Genomic DNA, 15815 nt, shown 5'->3' with positions numbered 1-15815 from the left:
GAAAGGAACAGACTCAACGGGATGAGATAATGAGAAGACAGAAGTAATAAATGTTGACAACCAATGACACATAGAAAGCAGGGGAGAAGGAAGGGTCAGTAACTTAATTGAGAGAAAGACAAAGTTACTGAGGAATAAAACAATGAATTTTGTTTTAAATATGTTGAACTTTAGTGCCTTTGGGAATATTAAGTGAAAGGACCTATGGACCAGTTGAAAAAAAGAAACTGGTGCTGGCTTCAGCAGCACGTACACTAAAATTGGAATGATACAGAAATTATCATGGCCCCTGTACAAGGATGACATGCAAATTCGTGAAGCCTTTTGTGTTTCTTTTTTTTTTTTTAAAGAAAAAACTGGATGACAACGGCTAACAATTACTTTTTAGAAAAGTTCATATGTTTTGCAATCTAATGTACGTTACCGTAAAGATAACATGCCTTTGTGGAAACCAACAGCTTTGACTTCTTAGAAAATGAACACATTTTGGAGGCATCCACAGCTTTTTTTTCCCCTCAGGACTTCCCACTGTAGCAGAAGACAAAGAAGAGAGAGAATACAGTGGATTAATATGTGGCCATTGCTTTGGGAAACTCAGGTTCCAAACCCATTCTACCATTTTGTAGTAACGAAACTCTGGAGATTTATTTAACACTTCTAAGGTTTAGTCCCCTTATTGTTAAATGATGGCATAATAATAACTTATTTTATATACTTATTGTGAGAATTAAATGAGCAAATATATGCAAAGTGCTTATGTCCTTGCCTTGTATAGTTAAGCATTAAATAAAAAATAGTTCTAATTATTATCTATTCACTATAGCTCTTGGAAAATAAATTGACTACTATATTGTCTCTGATCTTAGCCTACTATATCACATTCTACGTATTCACATAGGAGTGCGCATACGTACACCAAAAAATAAAGCTCATTCACAAAGTTCTTAGTGTTTGAGACCTATGCTGAGAAAGAATATTAAAATTCTCATATTTGGATCAAACCTATAATAATGTTATCCTTACATCTACATAGAATTTTTCAGTCACAGAAATTACATACATTCATAAAGCACAACAGAAATCCACCATATCTATACTTGGTGTCCTTTAGGCAGAGAGCAGAGCAAAGTGGAGAATAAAAATATTCAAAAAAAAAGTATACTTTCCTGAAATGAAGAACAGAAGCTACAAATTTAAAAGATACAGGCCAGGCGTGGCGGTTCACGCCTGTAATCTCAGCACTTTGGAGGGCTAAGGCGGGGAGATCACAAGGTCAGGAGATCGAGACCATCCTGGTTAACACAGTGAAACCCCGTCTCTACTAAATATACAAAAAAAATTAGCCGGGCATGGTGGCGGGGGCATGTAGTCCCAGCTACTTGGGAGGCTGAAGCAGGAGAATGGCATGAACCCGGGAGGCAGAGCTTGCGGTGAGCCGAGATCGCACCACTGCACTCCAGCCTGGGCAACAGAGCGAGACTCTGTCTCAAAAAAAAAAAAAAAAAAAAAAAAAGATACACTGTGTTGTAGAAAAAATTAGCACAGCAGAATAGAACTGTGACACAGCTACATGAAGCGACTAAACTTCACAAACTAAGTGAATAATCTTATGGGTATCTAGGTGGAAAACACAAGCCACTTGTAATAGGAAGATGTAAAGCTGAGCTCAAACTCATTCACAATAATCATCCATGCCAAAAGATTATAGAACAATGTTTACAGAGTTCTAAGGAGAAACGAGTGTGACCCAAGAATTTTATACCTAGCTAAATTTCCACTTGTGTATAAGGCCATCAAAATATAGTCTCAAATGACAAAGGCTTACTTCAGGTAAAACACATATAAACACTGGTTGAAAAAGCTACCTGATGATAAAGTCTAGCCAATTAAGACATTTCCAGGCTTGGCACAGTGGCTCAAGCCTGTAATCCTAGCACTTTGGGAGGCCAAGGTGGGCAGATCACCTGAGGCTGGGAGTTCATGACCAGCCTGGCCAACATAGATGAAACCCTGTCTCTATTAAAATACAAAAATTAGCTGGGTGCAGTAGCACGTGCCTGTAATCCCAACTGCTCGGGAGGTTGAGGCAGGAGAATTGCTTGAGCCCAGGAGGTGGAGGTTGCAGTGAGCCGAGATTGCACCCCTGCACTCCAGCTTGGGCAACAGAGCAAGACTCTGTCTCAAAAAAAAAAAAAAAAAAAAAAAAAAAAAAGACATTTCCGAATGAAAAACTAGAAAATGGGAACTATTTAATAAGGCTAATCATGAAGTCTGAATCCATATAAATCTAGAAATAAGGTAAAACAACTATAGATATTACAAAATAGGACCTACATATGTGAATAAGGAAGCAGAGCTGCCAAGCAAAGTGAGGTGGACATCTGGGTGGTGGTGTGACCCAGTACAGGGTGTCAGAGCCTAAGAGGGCATCATCCACTCAGGGGTGCAGCCCAGCATAGGGTGTCAGAATCTAAGCAGGGTACCTATGTTGGAGGGCTGCTTGAGTGCAAGGAGTGCCTGCACAGGGTGAGACAGGTGTCCACGTAGGGTAGTAGTGGTGGCTCAGTGCACAGTGTCAGAGTCTGAGCCAAATGAGGAAGGTATCCATGCATGAGGGTGACCTGTTGATGGTATCAGAGCTCAAGCAAGATAAGAGGGGCATCCATGTGGGAGCATAGGCTGGCACAGGGTAAAACCTTGAGCAGCATGTAGAAGGACTACCGATGCAGGGTAAAAAGGTTTTTCGTACTTATTCGCCATTTTTTCTGAAAGTATGTGATTTTTTTAAAAAAGTGCCCTAGCATAGATTTCCCCCTGATATTACAGACAATTACCTGTGGGGAAATGACATAGAAAATATATTTAAAGTATTATTTGATGTATATGTATACAGATACTAGGAGTATCACATTAATCACATGACACTGATTCCTTTCAACTGTCTTGCTTTTCTAATACATAAATAATTTTGGATGTGTCATTAAGAAACTTTCTCATGCTGATTTATTAAAGCATTTTAACGCTACTTAAAGAACATGAAGTGTGGCCGGGTGTGGTGGCTCATGCCTGTAATCCCAGCACTTTGGGAGGCTGAGGCAGGTGGATCACAAGGTCAAGAGATAAAGTCCATCCTGACCAACATGGTGAAACCCCGTCTATGCTAAAAATACAAAAATTAGCTGGGTGTGGTGGTGCATGCCTGTAGCCCAGCTACTTGGGAGGCTGAAGCAGGAGAATCGCTCGAACCCGGGAGGTTGAGGTTGCAGTGAGCTGAGATCACGCCACTGCACTCCGCCCTGGAGACAGAGCGAGACTCCATTAAAAAAAAAAAAAAAAAAAAGAATATGAAGTGTGACGCTGGGTGCGGTGGTTCACACCCGTAATCTCAGCACTTTGAGAGGTGAAGGTAAGAGGATCACTTGAGCCAAGGAGTTTGAGGCTGCAGTGAGCTATAATCACAGCACTACGTTCCAGCCTGGATGACAGAGCAATACCTTGTCTCTTTCTCTTAATTTAGAAAAAAAAAAAAAAAAAAAAGGAAGTGGGTAGACTGCAAGTAAACCCTGAGAACTCCTAGACCACCTCAGTTTGCAATATCATTCGCCTCTTTCCTCACCACTGCCTAAGAAGGCACATGAAGCTTAGTCACAGTGCAGACTCTCAAAACTTTCTGGAACTTCATGCAAAGGTTAAGCCTTGGAACCAACTCTGAATTTCCTTGTGGTTTCACACTTGTCACATTTTCTTCTCACCTTGTCACCACCCACACAAACTCAGCCACCTGGATGCATCACGCTTGGGTTTCTTCACTTCCTGGCTCCTGGTAAGCCACAATTGCGAGAGCTATTGCTAAAACTGGTGACCCATTAAAGGCACACAAATAAGAACATAGGTGCAGGGGAGCCACAAGTGCACCATCTGAATGTGTCAGGGTGAGAACATTATGTTTCCTCAGCTCTCACTCATCCTCTGGTGGAGAGGCCTCTTTGGTCTTCAGTCTTCCAATAACTGTCTATAGAATATTTTTGCATGCTATTCATCTATACCTGAATGCAAGCATGCTTTCAGGACAGAAGAAATGTCATATAGGTCAGAATAATGTTTCGATGGGCTCAGGGTTTTTATCCCCAGTTGTCCTATCAACCAATTTTGTACTGTCTACTGGTAGTAGTTCCAAATTCTGGTCTCCAAACTGGTGCTGATAAGGAAATAATTTTTTCATTATTATTAATCTGTCATGAAAATTTAAAAATAAGAATAATGTGGGAGAACAGGTCTAAATTTCATTTGGTAAAAAACGAACTCTTTTTTTTTTTTTTTTTTTGAGACAGGGTCTCACTCTGTTGCCCAGACTGGAGTGCAGTGACACAGTCATGGCTCACTGCAGCCTCAACTTCCTGGGCTCAGGTGATCCTCCCACCCAAGCCTCTCAGGTGGCTGGGACTGTAGGCATGGGCCACCATGCCTGGCTAATTTTATTTTATTTTTTATTTTTTGTATTTTTTTGTAGAGATGGCGTTTTGCCATGTTGCCCAGGCTGGTCTCAAGCTCCTGGGCTCAAGCAATCTGCCCACTTCCCTTGGCCTTGCAAAGTGTTTCTTTTCTTTTTTTTTTTTTTTTTTTGAGACAGAGTCTTGCACTGTCGCCCAGGCTGGAGTGCAGTGGTGCGATCTCAGCTCACTGCAACCTCCACCTCCCGGGTTCAAGCGATTCTCCTATCTCAGCCTCCCAAGTAGCTGAGATTATAGGTGCCCACCACCACACCCGGCTAATTTTTTGTATTTTTAGTAGAGACGGGGTTTCACTATGTTGGTCAGGCTGGTCTTGAACTCCTGACCTTGTGATTAGCCTGCCTCAGCCTCCCAAAGTGCTGGGATTACAGGTGTGAGCCACTGTGCCCGTCCCAAGAACTCTTCTTTATCCTGAGACTATGTCCTTATATTTTTAGTTTCAAAAATAGCTCTCCTTTCGGGGCCAGGTGCAGTGGCTCACACCTGTAATTCTGTAATCATGCCTCTAATCCTAGCACTTTAGGAGGCCGAGGCAGGCGGATAACTTTTGTCCACCAATCTCAGCCTCCCAAAGTGCTAGAATTACAGGCATGAGCCACCGCGCCTGACTATTCTTCACATCTTGAAGCACAGCTACCACGGCTGACATAATAGTCCAACAATTTTGTCAGCAAACAGGCTGATCCTTTTTCAAGAATATCAATTCCTCCCCCTTTTGCCACCCAACATCCTTCCATTCATTAACAACCACACTGGCTACCAGAAATTGGGAAAGAGAAGAGCAGCCACAGTAGCCAGAAAGTTAAGAATTGTCCTCCCCTGAGTCCTCGCTTCTTCAAAGGCAGAGGAAATGTTTATAGCTGGGTCATTCCTGAAGGCACTAGCAAAGCAGGGATACCAGGATGAGAGTGACAGTGAGAGAAACACTCATCTTTAATTAATGAAATCTGAATTTTGTAATCCCCAAGTCTAGAAAGAAGCTATTTTAATGTTAGCATACATGCAAGGTTTATGTCATCTTGAAAAATCAAATTTAATTTTGAGTTTTCTTTTGGGACAGGGAAACCCTCATCTTTTTAGTGCTTAAGGTCTCTAAGTCTCTCTCTCTCTCTCTCTTTTTTTAAAATTGAGACACAGTCTTGGTCTGTCGCCCAGGCTGGAGTGCAGTGGCATGATCTCAGTTCACTGCAACCTCTGCCTCCTGGGCTCAAGCGATTGTCCTGCCTCAGCCACCTGAGTAGCTGGGACTACAGGCGTGTGTCACCACGCCTGGCTAATTTTTGTATTTTTAGTAGAGACAGGGTTTCTCCCTGTTGGCCAGGCTGGCCTGGAACTCCTGGCCTCAAGTTATCTGCCCACCTCAGCCTCCCAAAGTGCTGGGATTACAGGTGTGAGCCACCGCACCCGGCAAGGCTCTTCTTTATCTGGCCTTAATTGTGTTTTCTTCGCTTCTGCATGCTTGCAGCCTTGTACTGGCATAAAGACCATGCTTAATCGAGGTCTGTTGAATTAACTAATAAATGAACGAAAGACCTTGCAGAGCAGAACCAAGTGCTGGGAAAGGGACAAAGATAGGGAATGGGGAGCAAGGTGGCATTGGAAAGCACCATTAAAGAACTTGCCTGGAACATCTGCTTCAGATTTGCTGTAATTTCTACCAGTTTTATCTTATCTTTGGTTACACTAGTTCACTCTCTTTTATGTGGCTTCATTGTTCTTTCCTTGAGTGTTTCCCTTGAGCTAGTAATTTTTTCTTATGAAGGTCTTTTGCAGACCCACTCTCCTGTTCTGTGTCCCTCCCGTGTAGGGTTTCCCAGGGAGCTTTGGTTCATATGTGGGCTTGCAGTATTTGGGTAGCTGCTTTCTCCAGCACTATAATTTCCCTTGTACCATTTTTTTTCACCCAGGCCTATAACAGAGAGATGGCTGCAGATTGTTCCCATGAATAGCATCAATCTCTTCACCTTCTGGAGCTTCAGCTTGTACTCTTAAGATGGAATCCAGCTGGCTGGGTGTAAATATGCTTTGTTTGTGCCAATTCAGTCTCAGCAAGTGTTTTCATCAAAATTAGAGGCTGAAATTGCTGGCTGCCAGGGCATTCCTGGTAACTGAACATTTTTCTGGTTGGAGATGGGGAGTCATGCCCTAGGCCCTTTATGCAAGAGTGCACCATCCCAATTTCTTGCTGTTTTTACTGGAGGATGTCTTCAGATCTGGCACACCATACTACATCTGAGCAAGAGAGTATTTGGTCCCATTCAAATTTGTTGCTAGAATCTAGGGCCAGCCTTGGTCTAACCTGTAAAATAGGTATAAGGTAGAACCCTGGTGAAACTAAGCTATATTGCCCTGTCTCAGCCCAGATTCACATCCAAAAGAAATCAAAGACCAACTCCTATAAAAGCCTTGAAAAGTAAAGTATGTAAATCTTCACCATTCATTGTTCACCTGAAGTGATCTTGAGGGCATCTAGGAGAAAGTTGCTGAGCTCATTATAGAGTTACACCATCACTCTACTAAAGTCGCACACTTCTCAAGAGCTGCTTCCATCCTCATATAAGCTCATTATTACCCTCTTCCCTCTCAGGGGATGCCAATATTTTTTTTATTTAAGGCAAAATTCACATAACAGAAAATTAATCATTTTAAAGTGCACAATTGGCTGGGCATGGTGGCTTATGCCTATAATCCCCACACTTTGGGAGGCTGAGGTGGGCCGACCTCTTGAGCCCAGGAGTTTGAGACCAGTCACGGGCAACATGATGAAAACCCATCTCCACACAAAATACAAAAATTAGCCGGGCATATGATGTGTGCCTGTAGTCCCAGCTACTTGGGAGGCTGAGGTGGGAGGACTGCTTGAGCCGGGGAGGTCAAGGATGCAGTGGCATTTAGTATATTCACAAGGTTGTACAACTATTGGTTCTATCTAGTTCCCTAATATTGTCATTACCCAAAAGGAAACCCTGTACCCATTAAGCAGCCATTCCCCCCTGCACCAGTATATTTTGTTATTTTTAATATATTTAAAAAAAAAACAACAACAAAAAACAGAGACAGGGTCTCAGTATGTTGCCCGGGCTGGTCTTGAACTCCTGAGCTCAAACAATCCTTTCACCTCAGCCTTCCAAGGTGCTGGGATTACAGGCGTGAGTCACCTCTCCTGGCCCTCTTCCAGTGTATTTTAAAGCCCCCCTGGGCTATTCAAAAGGGTAGCCAGGGCCAGGCGCAATGGCTCATGCCTATAATCCCGTACTTTGGGAGGCCAAGACGGGCAGATCACCTGAGGTCAGGAGTTCGAGACCAGCCTGATCAACATGGTGAAACCTCATCTCCACTGAAAATACAAAAATTAGCTGGGGGTGCACTCCTGTAATCCCAGCTACTCGGGAGGCTTAGGCAGGAGAATCACTTGAACCTGGGAGGTGGAGGTTGCAGTGAGCCAAGATCATGCCACTGCACTCCAGCCTGCACGATGGAGCGAGACTTCATCTCAAAACAAAAAACAAAACAAGAAAAACAAAAGGGCAGCCAGGGCTGAGAACCATTAGCGTCATGCAATCTCATTTCCCCTGTGCCTCTCCCTACTTAGAACGCCACTGTTTATCCAGGTGGCCAAGTAGCTAAATCAAAGATTCTCTTTAGAAATGTGGGGGCAAGTTCTGGTTTTTTGCCCCAGTCACACAGGTGCCACTGGTTTTGGCAACCTGACTCCTCCTCTTTCAGTATTTTTCTCCAGCATCTGCACTTCATTCTCACTGGCCTTTGCTCTCCAAGAAGCCTGTTAAACAAATCCTCTCTAAGGTAAGAATTCCCACTCTTTCTCCCCATTCCTTAAGGGTCAGCTGATCTCAAGATGCCTTGATGTTTGCCTTTTAATTGACAAAAAAGCCTTTCAGACTCAGAGAACCCCTCTCTAATGGTGCATTTTAGGCACTAAACAGATGGGTAGAGGAAGGAAATGTTTTAGGAATGAAGGAAACTTTTCCAGTTACTCTTCACCTAAGAATGACACATACACTGAACAAAGGATGGGGTTTGCAGTTGGAAGATAGCGTGGTCCTGGGCACCAGTAACCTAATGTCTCAGAGCCTGTATCCTTACCTGTAAAATTATGATAATATTGACCCGAAAGAGTTATATTTCCATTAGTTGCAGCCATAGGAACTGAGTCTGGTTGAAAATGAATTTATTAAAAGGATATTGGTTGGTTCACAGAATTGCTAGGAGAGTTAGCAAATCAGGGGTTATAAACAGAAAGGAAGAATGCCACAAAGCAAACAGCAGAACTTAGGAGACCGCTCTACTGTCACCAAGTACCAGCTGCTGCAGCTCATCCTGCCAGCACCACTGGCACTGGAGGCTGGGTGTTCTGTCTGCTCCGTCGCCCCAGAATCTATACATTGCTGCCATTTCCCCCACCACCGCTAGAAAGAATTATCCACAGCCTATGCCTCTTTGTGTCACTAGCTCCCAATTCAAAGTCTGTCACAGGTTTGTTTGCTTGGTTAAAGCTAGACTATGTGTCTCATGTCCTGTGAGAGCAAGCACCTGGCATTTTCAGCCTGCAGAGTGGGAGAAGGCCCTGCCTTCCACCACGACAACTCCTAAGGTGGGGAGGGTTCCCCAGATGAAGGGACAGAGTTCAGACGCCGGGCATCCAAAAATAAAGACAAAGAGTCCTTTTCCAATTGTGGGGGTTAGTGAGACAAAGTGTATGAAAAGCATAAACACTGAAGTGCCATGTTGGTATTGGTTAGCAACACTTTGTTCACACTGTCACGTATTGCACTGCATTTCCTCTTTTTCCTCCCTCTCTTCTTCCTTCTGTCTCACGCGCAGTTATGTGCCCTCCAGCCCGGGACAGGGCACGCTCATAAATGCTGAGTGAATACAATATTCTGTTGCCTTTGCTTGTTTGATGAAGCAGGTTGCTGTTTATTGGTTTGTCCCCCTTGCCAAAGGCCCTGATTTTCATTTGGGGATCCATGTAGTTCCTGGGAATCAGATTCCGATCCCAGCACCAGCAATAGGGTTCATATCCTAAACTAAGTCGATCAGCATATTCCATCTCCCTGGCCATAGCAATTGGTTCAGGAGCAGGCAGGACCTAAGCAGTTCCAATCTGAGTTACGCTTGGCAATTTTGCAAGGACGAGGACATCCTCTGTTTTCTTGCTGAACTAGGAATGAGAATGTGTGTAGCACTGGGAGCTTCTGGCAGCCCTCTTGGAATCACCAGGGGAGTCAGACTCAGAATGAAGTGAACATTGTAGAAGGCAGGGCCACAGGACAAAAAGAAACCAGGTGTTTTGTGCCCATTTAGCCAAAATGGGCACAGGATAAAGCTATGGCCAAATCCAGACTTCTCCTTTGGACTTCTCAGTTATATGAGCCAATAAATTCCATTTATTATTTAAGCTAGAATGAGTCAGTTTTCTGATTCATACAACTGAAAATATCTGATACCTGCTTTGCTCCTTCCCTGCCTCATGATAATAGAATTACTGTTTATTCAGTGCTGGCTAAGAGAGAGTCTTTTGGAAATACAGATCAAAATTACTATCATGCTCTCACGATTGGGAAACAGCATAATATATGCCCTAGAAACAGAACTAACTAAAATTTAAAATAGAGTAGCTCTACCTAGCCTCGGCCAAATTTTAAAAGAAATTTCAGTAAACATCTTTTATTACTCTTTGGCCTAGAAAGATGAAAACATCAAGGAAGTAAGAGAAAACTCTGTTCAACAAACAAAATTAAACAAAACAAGAACGCTACACCAGGCCAAGCACAGTGGCTCATGCCTGTAATCCCAGCACTTAGGGAGGTAGAGACAGGAGGACTGTGTGAGCCCAGGAGTTTGAGAACAGTTGGAGCAACAAAGTGAGACCCGGTCTCTACAAAAAGTTAAAAAAATTAGCCAGGCATGGTGGCGCCGCCTGTGGTCCCAGCTATAAGGGAGGCTGAGGCAGGAGGATTGCTTGAGCTCAGGAGGTTGAAGTTACAGTGAGTCGTGTTCATGCCACTGCACTCCAACCTGGGTGATAAGAGTGAGACTCTGTCTGTTTAAAAAAAAAAAAAGTCCACCCCCCGCCCTAAATAACACCTCCCCACACCTAAACACCTAAACCAAAACAAACAAAAAACATAATGCAAAGAAAGCAAAATGTATTCTATCTAACCTATAGAGGGAAGTACTATGGAGTGATATCCTACCTGGCTGTCCTAAGGCAGATTCCTAAGAGCATAGCCTGAGACAGGGATGCTTACGTTAGTGATTTATTGAAGAATGCCCTTGGGAGAAACCTGAAAGGGATTAAGGGAAGCAGATCAGAAGATGCGAAGCAAGAATGAAAAAAATAACTCTTACCTCAGCCTGATTCTGCAGAAAGCTCTGTCTGGAGCATAAATTGCTCCAAAGTTTGTCTCATCTAGAGGCAAGGAGGCCTGTATACCAGTAGGATGACCCTAGAAAGAGGTGGGGTGGAGGCAGTGTGTGTAATTTCTTAGGCATTTCTGGACAAAGTAGCTCCTGTCAGCCAAGGGAAATCTTCCCACGAAGATGCAGATGTAAGTAAACATCAGCTAGGAGATGGGTGCACGAGCCTGGTAGAGAGAATCCGGGCAGACAACCAACAGCACTTGTAAGAACTGATATGGCCAAAGATTCTCTTGAAAATTCCCTTAATTTGCCCATTTTGAGACTTCATTTAAAAAAAATTTCAGAAAATCATTCTTTTATTATTATTATTATTATTTTGCTGCTTGTAACACATTAGCAAATTTATGAAAATTCTAATTGGATGCCATTTCGTGTTTCCATCGTCCTTGTCTTCTACGGACAGCTTCTTGTCAGTTCCTCTAATTCTCCTTTAAGTTTATGTGTCTCTGGCTGGGTGGTGGCTCACACCTGTAATCCCAGCACTTTGGGAGGCCAAGGCAGGTGATCACTCAAGGCCAGGAGCTCGAGACCAGCCTGGCCAACATGGCGAAACCACGTCTCTACCAAAAAAATACAAAAAGTAGGCAGGTGTGGTGGCGTGTGCCTGTAGCCCCAGCTACTTGTGAGGCTGAGGTGGGAAAACTGCTTGAACCCAGGAGGTGGAGGTTGCAGTAAGCCAAGACCGCGCCACTGCACTCCAGCCTGGGTGACACAGCAAAACTCCATCTCGGGAAAAACAAAACCAGTTAATGTGTCTCTATGGCCCTCAGTTAATTCTTCAATTTCTTCCTCCGCAGGTACTAACCACATTACTGTTCACCTGTATATTGCATTTTATTTTTGTTAATGGTCAGTAAACCTTTAAAGTTACTTACACATCCTTTCTGCAGTTTTAAACCAACATGTGCATCTGGTTTTGGTTTTGTTTTTTTGTTTTTGTTTTTGAGACAGAGTTTTGCTCATCACCCAGGTTGGAGTGCAACGGTGCGAGCTCAGCTCACTGCAACCTCTGCCTCTTGGGTTCAAGCAATTCTCCTGCCTCAGCCTCCCGAGTAACTGGGATTACAAGCCCCAGCCACCATGCCCGGCTAATTTTTTGGTATTTTTAGTAGAGACAGGGTTTCATCATATTGGCCAGACTGGTCTTGAACACCTGACCTCACGTGATCCACCTGCCTTGGCCTCACAAAATGCTGGCATTACAGGTATGAGCCACCGTGCCAGGCCCTACATCTGTTTTAAGTTTGGTTGTTACTTTCATTCTCTCACTTTTTCTCATTGTTAGTTACATGTGCGCACAATGTACATACACCCTAGAGTGAGTTCAGTGCACTGAACCCCAGCATGTGATGGCAGGAACTCCGGACAGGTTTTGCACACAGCTTAAGTTCCCAGCTGTTCCATGTCCTGCTATTTGACTTGCTTGAGCTGGTGGAGCTTAAAACTAGAAGCTTTCTAGGCTGTCCTGATACTCTTCAGAGTTGTGAGCATTGTGTGAGATAACATACCTGAAGGCACACAGAAATATAAGGTGATAGTATTATGCACACTGTGATTGATATGATATTTATATTTCAAATTCCAAATCTGCTTTCGGATGGTTGCCTTTTGGGTTCTGAGATGACTTCATCTCTTACCAATGTTTCTTGGGCTGTAAGTTGCTAGGATTTGACTTTCTCTTGCAGAGGTGACACAGAGTGAGTAGTCACTTGTCAAGGTGAGTCAACACTACGGGGACCCAGGCATGGAGCAAATTGAAGTGGAGGTTTTCAGTGATGCCATCTCTCTTCTTCCTTGTCTATGTTCATCTTCTCAGGAGCCTCCTATGCCCTCAGGGTGGCCGCTGGATTTTCAGAGCCCAATTCACTGGGCTGTAACTACATTTTCCATGAGCTCAGACAGACAGCCTCCTCAACAAAGAAATGAACTAAACAAAGCCAAAAACCTTCTGTTCTATGTCCCATTAGCTTTCAGGTCTAGATGACATGTTAGAAAACTGCTGGGCTCTATTAAGTGTCAATGGCTGGAAACTGTTCTTACCCTCCATTTCTCTCTCCCACTCTTTGAGATGATTATTTCACACCTTCCTCTCTTTTCTCAAACCTCCAACACCTACTCCAACATCCTTACTCTCAGCTAGTGGCCTCGCTTTCCATTTCATTAAGAAAATAAAAGCAATCAGCAGAGAACCTTCTCCCAATACCTCACCTACCCACTTAATTGTACCTATGCCCATATATTCTGCCTTCCCATTTGTGACTATTGAAGTGTCTGTATTTCTACCTAAGACCCATCCCTCCACTGGTATATTATACTATCCCTTCCCAATTACTCATACTCAAAGGCATGGCTCCAGCAATTCTCCCTTCTCTCTAATGGGTCATCACATTTTCCCTCTTTACTAGATCATTCCTATCAGTATACAAACAACCTGTAATTTCTCCCATGTTTAAAAAACAAAGACCTTGAGCGGTGGCTTGCACCTGTATTCCCAGCACTTTGGGAGGCTGAGGCAGGCAGATTGCTTGATCCCAGGAGTTTGAGACCAGCCTGGGCAACACAGTGAAACCCTGTTGTCAGATCCTGGGGTCTGGGTCCAGCCTATGCTGAATACAAGGGCAGTGGGTGGATGGGCAGAAAGAACACTTGGGGGGCTGTAGGCAGGTGAAAGATGATTTTATTCAGCAGCAGCTGTCATCAACAGCTTTCTCATACCGTCCACCTTTATCTCGGCTGTCTGCTCTGGCTCCGCGGCTCCTGCCACCCTCACAATGCGGTTGCATGGCTAGCTCTCCCTTGCCTTCAGGGTCAGCAGCTTAACTCTTTCTCTCTCCGGGCTCCAGCGCGAGCCATGCTGTGGCTCCCCTCTGTCTGTCTGCAGGATGGACAGCTCTGGTTCTCTCTCTCTTTCTTTCTCTGGGCACCAGTATGCCCGCCATGTTAAGCCATGTTGAGCCGAGCCGAGCCCCAAGAGCCATGTCTGTCATGCACAGTGTCAACAGGGCAGTTACACCTTTTACAGAAAACAGTGGCTCAGGGCCATGTATGAACTTACACAAACAGGTTACATAGCAAGTGGAGGGGTGCCCGTGTGCGCCAAACTCACCAAGTCATGCAGGCCTGGATATCCGCCTTGGCCTATTCCTTGACCGAAGCACATCCATGTACCTTACACCTGTCTCCACAAAAAATACAAAAATTAGCCAGGTGTAGTAGCGTGTCCCTGTAGTCCTAACTACTTGGGAGGCTGAGGCAAGAGGATCGCTTGAGCCTGAGAGGTCAAGGCTGCAGTGAGCTGTGATTGTGCCACTGCACTCCAGCCTGGGCAACAGAGTGAGACCTTATCTTAAGCACCAACAAACAGGACAACAACAAAACTGTTCCCATTACCTAGACATACCTGCCGCTGGATTTCATACAGGCATCTCAAACCTAAAAGTTCCCAAAATCCAATACCTAATCTCTTTTCCCACACACTCCAAGCCCCTCCATTTAGCATCTTTTCTCCTGCCTTCTTTGTCTTGGATAATGGCAAAGCCACCTACCTGGTCACCCTCACTAGCTCACGAAGTCATCTTTTACTTCTTCTTCCCTTTTACCCATGCAGTTGCTAAATCTTGTCAATCCAACAACCTAAACATCTCTAAGTTATCTTCTTTTAATCCTCACTGAACTTGCCAGAATTAGCTCTTGCCTGGATGGCAGCTATCCCTTAGCCTTGCCCACATGGTTCCTGGAATTTTCTTGCTAAAAGACAGGTGGGATCCACACCATTCCTCCTCACGAACAGCTCTGTAAGTTTTCCATTTGCTTTGGAATAAAGCAAAACCCCATTCGTGTGGTATTGAAAGCCTTCATCTACTTCTAGTCTTTGCAGGCATGGCTTCTGCTGCTCCTCCTAACACATCTTGTATTCCAGCCACCAGTCATGAAATCCCTCTCTGTGCATCTATCCTTGCTGGTCTCTCTGCCTGGAGTGCTCTTTTCTCCATTTTTACCATTTGAGAATTTCTATTATTAAAAACAATAGAAATAACGGTGATTTCTGAACACTTGTTATATGCCAAGTATTATATTAAATGTTATGTATGTATTATCTCTTTTAATTTTCAGAGAAATGAAATAACTTGCCCTGGTTAAAATGGCTGAAAAAGGACTGATCCAGGATTTGAACTTGGTTCTGATGTTGAAGAGCATGATCAAGCAGTGTTGGTGAACTTTTCTCTGACTCTTCATTATTTTTATTTTTATTTTCTTTTATTTATTTTTGTATTTTTAGTAGAGACGGGGTTTCACCATGTTGACCGGGCTGGTCTTGAACTCCTGACCTCAGGTGACCTGCCCGCCTCGGCCTCCCAAAGTGCTGGGATTACAGGCTTGAGCCACCGAGGGAGGTGACTCTTCATTATAATGGCTTTTGTGTGTTCCAAAAACAAGTTTTTGTTTTTTGTTTTTTAAGCTTACTATATAGAAACAGTTTTATTACAGAAGTTAAGCACACAGACTCTGAAGTCACACTCTCCAGGTTTGAGTCTTGGATCTGTTGGTTGCCAGCTGTGTGACCTCATGCCTCCTCTCTTTATCTTTGAAATGGGAATGATAATAGCACCAGCCTCATAGGACTATTGTGAAGATGAAATGAGTCAACCAATGTCAAGGGTTTTGCACAGTGCCTGTTATGTAACTCTTGTCCAGCAGACACATCCAGTCCTGTGTTGTGTCTATGTTCTGTGTCCCTTCCTAGATTCTGTCCTCTGGGAGGGGAGAGATCCCCTTCATTCATTTTCCAATCCTCCTGTACCTCGCACAACAGACCTTTCGCCAGATTGGGTGCTCCACAAACATTTGTCAAATTGAATT

The 15815-nt window shown here is 43.9% G+C and overlaps 1 non-coding gene across 1 annotated transcript; it reads left to right on the top strand.

The window, feature by feature from the left end:
* The first annotated feature begins 230 nt into the window (after positions 1–230).
* Positions 231–334, top strand: LOC116475979 (U6 spliceosomal RNA). Its single transcript, XR_004250067.1, has one exon. It is a non-coding gene; the product is annotated as a U6 spliceosomal RNA (small nuclear RNA).
* Positions 335–15815: the final 15481 nt, after the last annotated feature.

Source organism: Hylobates moloch, unplaced genomic scaffold, assembly GCF_009828535.3.
Source record: "Hylobates moloch isolate HMO894 unplaced genomic scaffold, HMol_V3 SCAFFOLD_10, whole genome shotgun sequence".
Taxonomy (NCBI): domain Eukaryota; kingdom Metazoa; phylum Chordata; class Mammalia; order Primates; family Hylobatidae; genus Hylobates; species Hylobates moloch.
The sequence above is the reverse complement of the archived record's forward strand: the minus strand, read 5'-3'. Positions and strand labels throughout refer to the sequence as shown.